We start from the raw sequence: 9,603 nt of genomic DNA on the forward strand, positions 1-9,603 counted from the left end.
AGCATCATTGCCACACCAAGAAGATTAATGAGTTGATAAATCTCCTTAAGAAAAACAACATCAATTTTACATCTGCCTACAAGAAGAAGAATCATCTCCTTTCATTCCCTCACAATCCAAGGGAAAAGAGAAAGCATGTGTGGCTAAAGCAGGTTCTTCACAGTAGTGGATACTTGACTCAAGTTCCTCTTATCACATGGGTTCTACAAAGGAGCAGTTTTCTTCATTGGAGCCATCTAAGATATTGCACATTTACATAGGTTATGATACACAAGTTGAGGTAGAAGGGAAAGGTTCAGTTGTCATGGATGAGGGAACATTTGAGAATTTTCTTTATGTTCCTAACTTCACCACCAACCTTCTCTCTATCTATCAAATCACTCACTATGGAAATGGGAAAAAGGTTGAGTTTACACCTAATTTAGTTTTGGTCAAAGAAATTGATAATGATGCCTTGGTAGTAGTGGGATAAGTCGATCACAATTCATGACTTTATTCATTCTCCCACTTTGTGCCAAGATCTTCTTCTATGGCCTTGCTTACTCATTCAAATTCAAAAATTAAGCTATGGCATGAGTAGTTTGGTCACCTCAACTACTGCTATATTCACTAGATGAGCACTAAGACATGGTCATAGGTCTACCACAAATCAATTTTTCAAAGGGTGTATGTTCAGGGTGTTCCATGGAAAAGTAACTTGAAGATAAGTTTGATAAGGGGAAACCTTGGAGAGCTTTGGAAGTTCTTCAACTTGTTCATAGAAATGTAGTAGGTTCATTTCCATCACCTTCATTTGTGAAGGCCCGCTATGTCCTCACCTTCATTGATGACTACTCATGCTTCACTTGGGTCTACTTTCTTGTTCACAAGAGTGAAGTGTTTGATAGATTTCTAGCCTTCAAATCTCATGTGTAGAAGCAATCAAGGAAAGTGATCAAGATCCTTCGCACAGATAATGAAAGGGAATATGTGAACAATAGACTTTGAGGAGTATTGTACACTTGAGGGTACTGATCTTTAGCATTTAGTTTCCTATACTCTGCAATGGAATGGAGTCATAGAAAGGAAGAATAGAACTCTCAAGCACATGGCTAGGTTTATGACACATGCACATTCTCTTGATCCCGCCTTTTGGGCAGAGGCTATCAGTTGTGTCACACACATCCAAAATTGGGTTCCTCACAAATATTTGAAGAGTATCACTCCTTTTGAGGAATGGGTTGGTAGGAAATCGGTTGTGAGACATTCAAAGTCTTTAAGTGTCCAACATGGGCTCACATTCCTCTGCAGAAATGCAAGGCATTGGAACTGCAGAGTAGGCCTTGCATATTTGTTGGATATCTCTAGGGTGTTAAGGCATATCAATTGATGGATCCAGAGACACATGAGGTATTTATTGAGAGGAGTGTTCACTTTGAGGAAATCTCTCCTAGCTTGGCCCCACTTCCTCCTCCACCTTCCTCTATTGTGGATAGTGATGGCATTGATTCAGATGATTAGACTCCTTCAACTCTGACTCGCAGGGTTACACCTCTATAGGGTCCACTTGTAGTTGAGGCACCTCATCCTCCATCTCCACCTAGACCTTCTCAAGCTCGACATATAATTGAGTCAGGAGGTTCTCTTGTTGGGGGTCCTTCAGACACATGGAGGAATTGATCACAACATCAAGAGTTTCCACATGCATGCATTTCTATCACTTCCAATCCACATACATTTCAGGAAGATTATCTAGAAGTGTTTTTCATTAAAAAGTAAGATTCAAGATTTTATTGATAATAATACTATATCTATGGTAGGTGTGAAGGATAAGGGAAACAATTCAGTAGCTCCTCCTAATCAAAATCTTAATATTTTTATTGATCCTTGACCTTCTCATACCTCTAACGTGATTGAGACTGAACATACCTCTTTCTCTCCTTTTGATGTGACTACTACTGTTCAAAATTTTGTAGAGAAACAAAAGAAACCTAAGGACTTATGTATAAACCAATCTATGATGATACTAATGTGGTTGTTAAGTTATTTGATGGATTCTCTTGTCCTAGCATTGGTTCTATTACACTTCCTATTGAGGTTCACACTAAATCTATGGATATCATCTTTCTTATCGTTCTTTCTTCTAAGCAATTTCTTGTGAAGTTGGGCTATCCTTGGCTATCTTCCATGAAGGCTATTGCTTCTCCAATCCAGAGGTGTTTGAAATTTCCCCACAATGGAGAAATCATAACTACTAGCTATAGCTTATTTCGACCAACTGAAAGAAGCCCTAGTGTTCCCATTGATTTTTTTTGGCCTAAACAATTCCAATCTCTTCCATCAAGAAGTGATGTTCTCTTTCAATCTTATCAAAAGTGGAAGAAAGACATGATCCTATCTTTGAGCCAACCTAGAACTACAACACTTGATATTCCCATCCTTCTTGAAGATAAAGTTCTTCCCTTGACGAATAGAACTAAATATTCCTCATAAGGAATATTCCCAACCTATTCCTATGGATGAAACTATGCCTTCTCCTAACGAGAACAACAATATTCTTCCTACGGTTAGACCTATACCTCCTCCTCATGATGGACCCGGTCTCCTTCCTACACCAAACATTCATCCTTTATATGTTGCAGTTCCACCTCCTTTCTCTTATAGAGAGAAGAGACATGTCTCTCTTCTTGTCCAACCTAAAAGACCTCAACCTAAACCTCTAACTACTAGAGATGAGAATATTCCTCCTCCTTCTTAGTCTTCCACTAAGACTCGACAGAATCGTTGTGCGAGAGAATGCCGACAAAAGCTTCATGCTTGAGCTCGTGAAGTTTTTTCTCAAAATATTCAATCTCCCAAAACTCCAACAGTTGACATGATTCCCTTTTCTCCTAAAGAAGATGTTGAACCTACATCTCCAAATCATAAGTTACAAAAAACATGTGATGGTTTTACACCTATTCGTATTCACGCTCCTCTTTCTATAAATATTGATGAAGAAATAAGTGAAAATTTTATTCATGATGGCAATACAACTAATGCTTCTGATAGTGACTATGAATATTTTGATGTGGACAAATATTTATCTGTAGAATTTTCAAAATCCTTAATCCTAGCTCCTAGAAACGAACAAAGTGACTTAGCACATGAGCATAGTCTTTGTTTGGATCTTGTGATATCTCCATTTATTGTGCTCGATGTCACTCCTTTGGCATGTTTCCCGCCATCCCGAAATAGTGATCATCAAAGTCAGGAGGTGGATGACGTGCTGGATTAGCCTCATTAGTACTATAGATCCTCTATCTCTCTCTCTCTCTCTTCTTGCACTTTTGTGATCATTCTTCTATGTGTGTCCATGTTCTTCTATGTTCCATAGTAACGTCTACTTGAGGATGATGCAAAGAATTGAGATCTCTTTTGGTCTCTTTCATGTTGACTCAAAAGGCACCTTCTATTCCCTTTCTTCCAAGGTAGTTTCTTTTCTTTGGGGAATGACAACTATTCTATGCACATATACATATGATATACATGAGATATCATACATCATACTGACCCTAAGGAAAGAAAAGCTACCTCGTTCTTTGTGTTTTGTGTTCATTATCCTTGGGTTTATTACTTGATTGAGGGCTAAATCCTTGTGATAATGCGATGTCTCTTTTTCTTTTAGGTGTATCCTACCTTAAAGCAATCACTCCCAATAAGGCGTACGTGATCATTTTAACTTGAGGGCATACACTTCGCTCATATTTTCCTTCTTGATACCCAAATTTACTTAGTGAACTTGGCTTTGCTGTGTAATTTTTGGTATCCTTTCATTTCTTGACGCATAGTGAGGGGAACCTTGCTAATTGCAGTCATGGCTCTCTCTCTTGATCTTCCCTTTTACTTTTTCAATCGGTTTTGTAAGATTCTTAGTCCACTAGGGGCTTGGTGTATCTTAACTCCTTGACATGGTGACACTATTTCAATCTTGTTTCCTTATACTTTACCGAAAGTATTGGCATATGCTTATACTCCTACTAAAGTCAGGACTAAATGTAGTATCATAAAGTTGTGACCTTGCAATTTTCAACCATATTTGGGGCTTCACATTAGCAAATTGAATCCCCAAGCCTGATTCAAGACCTGAGACTTTCTCAATCCCCAAAAACTTCACTTTCTCACATCCCGCACTACCTAAACCCTTCTTTCTATCCTAGATAAGGGAAGGACATTTTGGGCCCTCTCCACTCAACCCTTGCATTGAGATTTGCAACCTTGAAGTGGTAAAAGTTTCCTATGTTGGCCTACGACAAAAAACTTGTCAATTAACCCTAATTGATGAATATATAAGATGCATTCCTCTCTCCTATTGAGATAAGATATGATAAGTCCAATAAGCATACATGACGTGGAAATTGTGATCCTAAGTATTTAAGCATTCAAGCATTGAGCATTATCAAGTCTCCTTTCAAGGCTAGGTGTTGCATTCAAGACAAGGATTCAACCATTGAAGTAGAGATCTCTCTTGACATTCAATTCTACATATCCTACAAGCAATTCTATCTACATTTCAATTTCATCCTCCCTTAAGGTGAATTCTAATTCAGTCTTTCATTTACATTTGCTTGCAAGTACTTTTTCATCATTTGGTTAATTCCAAAACTGGGTTTTGAACTAAAGGCACACCCCCAATCCCAACCCTTTTTATCTCTTTTCTATGTTTAGGTTGAAGGTGTGTAGCTATATTTATAGATTTGGACTCCATTTTCAAAGGCGGAAAAACCCTTTTTAGTACGTAGATTTTTTGGAGGATCGTGTGCACTTTCAACATGGTCCCAACAACTTTTGCCCAAATTTGTAGGAGGGCTTCATCTTGACATTTTACTACCAATTTCAGGTGCACAGCTTCATCCCACATTTCTATCTCAAGTTACAAGCATCTCTTTGTCATATTTACATTTGGTCTTAAATTTCATAATTCAACCTATTGCATTATAAAGGAGGGTTACTTTTACTTTTCAAACTCTTTATCAACTCACTTAGCATTCAATATCTTCCTATTGAGATTGGATCTAGTGAATTCTCCCCCCTCCTTTAAATGTAATTTGTTTGAAAAGGCTAAGGAGTATATTTTGTGAAACTTTCACTCCTTCTCTTGAGGAGAGAAAAGATTTCCTCTTGATTTCTTCACCACCCTTTTCCACCACCATTACAGACCAGAAAAGCACAACCCATGGAGCTTTCTTTTTAGGAGAAAGATTGGTGTCCTAGATAAGTAAGAAACACTCTTGTATTTCACAATCTACAGTTGAAGCAGAATACGTGGCAACATAAATGAATTGTACTTAGGCCATATGGATGAGACATATTTCAGAAGGTTTTAAGGAAGACTCATTATGATAACATAAGTGCGATTAATATTTCAAAAAATCTTGTATTACATGCAAGAACAAAGCACATTGAGTTGGCGTATTACTTTTTGAGGGAAAAGTACAAGAAACGAAAGTAAGAATGGATCATGTGTCTAGAAAAGAGCAGTTAGTAGATATATTAACTAAACCTTTGCCTAAGACAACCTTTGAATATCTTATAGGTAGATTAGGAGTTGTACCCCTGCATAAAAATAACTAAGATGCTAGTGATGCATCAATCTGGTGAATTCATTAAATATCTTTCAGTTTCAGATTGATTTGAAGTGGGCTACTCCTCAAGGGGAGCAACTACAATGAGATAAACAAAGATGAAGAAATAAGAGATATTTTCACCTTTGGCATTTCTATCAAAGGGGGATAAGAACTAGTTGAGAGGAAGAAGAATTTGTTAGGCCCAATATGGAAAGCTAATGTACTGAGAGGGGAGGGGTGAATCAGTACTTCAAAACTTTTCTTGAATAATAACCTTACTGTTATGCATAAACAAAATAGTGCAATAACATAAAATAAAGTTAAAACAAATAGATAACAATCATACATGATTCACTCCATAACTCATATATTTGGTTACGTAGAAACTCTTGGTTAGACAGAAAAACTGTGGTGGGGATAGCACCCACAACTTCACTACTGCAATAATAAAGAATGCTTGGTTAGAGCTACATTTAGCTATTTCTGATAGCTTACCCTATTAGGAGTAACAAGATCTATTAGATCTACCTTGCTAAAGGATTTTACAACATTTATTCTGAATGTTTCACCTGGTTAGAGGCTTTACAATTTATAGACTTGGTTAGAGTCTTTTACCCTGTTAAAGGTTTCTCTTTCAACTTCACAATATTACAATAAAATCATTACAAACATCTGCAACTTTACATCTAAAATGTTATAGCAGATTCTATGTGCTCAGGATAAGATTACCTTTCTTATAGAATACCTCGGTAACTCATATAGTAACTTGGTAAACCCTTCTGTTTACTCTGTTCTTTGACTATTCTCTGAAAACCTTCTCGGTGACCTCTGTGTCTCTGTAACAGTCTTCCTTCATGCATGCATACACTTCAATAATGTTGTATATATAGATCTCTTAAAATGGTGATCTAATTCATTGCTTCGATCTTACAAACAAGATTCCTCGAATGAATAACTAAACAAAATACTTCATTGGTTAGATTGACCTCGCAATCATACACAATCTTCTAGTGCAATTTCCAATGTAATAACGGTTAGATGTGCCTTGATCTTGTAACACGTTTTCATATGCATGTCCAGGTTCAATGTATCTAGTAACACATTTCACTCAGTGAATATCAACTCGATGTGTTAACTTTACTGCTCGGTACCCATAAAAAGATACTCGATAGACAACTCGGTGTATACTGCGTTCTATGACTGCTTTCTTCTGTAACCGACTAGACTGTGCATACCAACTTCTCTGTTTATACTGACTGCATGATTTGATAGTGCTAACCAACTAGACTATATAGTATGACTTTGAATATAAAAACTAATGGCAACTTGATAAGTAGTAACAATCTCCCCTTTTGACATTAGTTGAGATGTTTGACAAAAACTACTTTCAAAGTCATAACTCAAAAATCTATATACTTTGCAAAATGACTACACTTGACAATATATACAATAGTCAATGAAATGGTATATGCAGATATACTCCCCTTATCATTATTCTGTATATTACTCAGATTTTGCATGCTCGGTTCTGTTATGTGCTTGTATGCTCTGCATGCTTTTCTCGGTATACTCCCCTGTATACAATACTCAAAACTGTATTACCAAAATTGTATCACTCTCCAAATATAGTATATTACTCCCCTTATGTAGTATTACTCCCCTTTTTTGACAAACATCAAAAACTTAATTTCCATCTGGGGGTGGTAACTGATCAAAAATAGATTTATACTTGTTCTGGGTGTCAGTGAGTGCGACTGAGAGTGCATCCTTTACACTTTCCATTAAAGAATTTTGTGCTTGAATAACAGCCAATAGTGATATTAATCCATGAAGAGTGCTTCCCTCTTGTGTAGTAGATAGGCATGTAGCTTGGTTAATCTGCTCTTGAACTAATGAGAGATGAGGAAGGAATAATGTCTAGAAGGTCATTATATCCATCCTAATCTTATGCTCTTCATTTCTGAGTTCTAACTGTTGAGCCATGAGCTGTTGAAGCTTGGTATAAAAATTCTAAACTGAATTAGGCTCAGTGGTCAACTTAGTTGAGAGATCAGTGATCTCTTTCTCAATTGCATTAGTTTTATTCTTGATATCTTTAATGAATAAGGAAACTGTACAAAGTTTCTAAAATAAATAAAGAATATGCTTGAGTTGAGGGGACAACTCAGCAATGAATTTGACAAGCTTTACTTTTCCTATAGCGAGAGCTTTTTGTACCTCTTCTATCATCTTTGCAGTAAGCTCTTTATCTTTTAGCTTGCTCAAGTACTCAGATGCATCAACTCCAGATGTTTCTATTTGAGTAAGGAGTTCATCCAGTTGAATGTGGATGGATGCATCGGTTGACACTGTTGTTGAAGGTAGCATATCTGTTATTAGTGTCTTTACCTTTTGTAGTACTTTATTCTTCTTTTGAATTGCCAATTGTTTTTCTTGTTCGGCCTTTGCTTTGCATAGTTCACTGAAATCAATAAGTGCTTGCCCTTTTAATTTTGAGATATCCACATTGGGAAACACTATCAGTTTAGTTAAATCAACTTTGAAACTATGCTTTCTCACCTTCTTCTCTTTACCTTTGATCAGTTGAACTAAGACAAGTGCTTGTGAGGCTTGCTGACCCTCGGTAAGTTGCTCAGTAGATGCAACACTTTGGTCAGTTCCTATAGCTGTTGTGGTGTCCTTGGGTGTCTCGATACTAGGGGTCTCAGTTGTAACATTTTCAATGCTTGACGGTGCTTGAGATGTCTGATCTTTAGTTGTATCTTCTGCTACTTCAGACTTGTGACCTTCAGTGCCTTGTTCTGTATCTGTAGGAGCTTCGGTTGAGACAAGTGGCTTGACTAGTGGATAAGGCTGAACTTGTTCTAAGACAGATTCACTAGATACAAGTTTTGCATAGGTAGTGCCTTCAATCATTTCCTGCTTCGGTGCTTCTGCATCCATGACATCTTCATCAATTTGAATAGTGTCAGTCGGGTCTTGCTTGGTAGCATCAGGACCTTTCTCGGTGACATCAGGATCTTGCTCGGTGACATCAACAATTTCAACTTGAGATTGTTCACCGACATCCTTTATTTTGAATATTTCCTATCACTTAGCTTTCATCTCATTTTCTACATCAATGTATAGCCCATTCATCAATTTTAAGGCTCTTTGTTTGACAAGAAATTTAGAATTGTATGTTGTCAAATGTTCTTTAATTTCTGCTATAGACATATCAGGAAATAGAAAGACTAGACTTCTTTCTCTTATTTGTTTCTCTGAGTCCATTTCATATTTCCATCTGTTATCAATATGTAAGTATAATTCACTTGGAAGTGACTTTACTAGTTCTAATGGAGCTAGTCGAAACTTTAGAAGTGTGTAGATGACAGCTTCTTCAATTTGTAGCTTCTCATCATTATTCCTAGTCTCATACTTGACATATCTAAATCCTACAAATCCACTATTTTCTTTAAGATTGGCACAAAAATTTTCAACACTATGAATATTTACCTTCTTGCTTTTTACAATCTGAAATTTGTTTGCATCATCGGATTCTGTATCACTAGACTCTTTTGCCAAAATGAGTCTCCGAGTAGATTTCTTGTAGGTCTTGGTTACCTTGGGTGTAGTAACACTCTTTTGTTTCTTACTCGGTGATGCAACTGATGCTCTAGTGTTAGTTCTCTTTGTTGGTGGAGTCGGTAGGGCCTTTGAAATGTCCTGTATCTTTCTTTTCAAAACTTTACCCTTAGGAAACTCAGTACTTAATGTTATTGCTGCCTCTTGAGCTTATGATTCCTCTTCGGTAAGGGCAAGAGTGCCTTTGATAGGTGTAGAGGAGGATTCTTCTCCGAATTTCTCAGATAAAACCTTTATCATCTTTGTAGCCTGTCTTGTAGCCTTGGGTACTACAATGCTCATTTTTACTTTTTCTTTCACCTCTTCATAAGTTCCATATCTTAGTTCGGTAGCATGCCTTGGCAATAAAAGATAGGCATCAATTTGCTGTTGTGTGATATCATAGTCAATCTCA

The sequence above is a fragment of the Cryptomeria japonica genome, chromosome 6, assembly GCF_030272615.1.
Source record: "Cryptomeria japonica chromosome 6, Sugi_1.0, whole genome shotgun sequence".
NCBI lineage: Eukaryota > Viridiplantae > Streptophyta > Pinopsida > Cupressales > Cupressaceae > Cryptomeria > Cryptomeria japonica.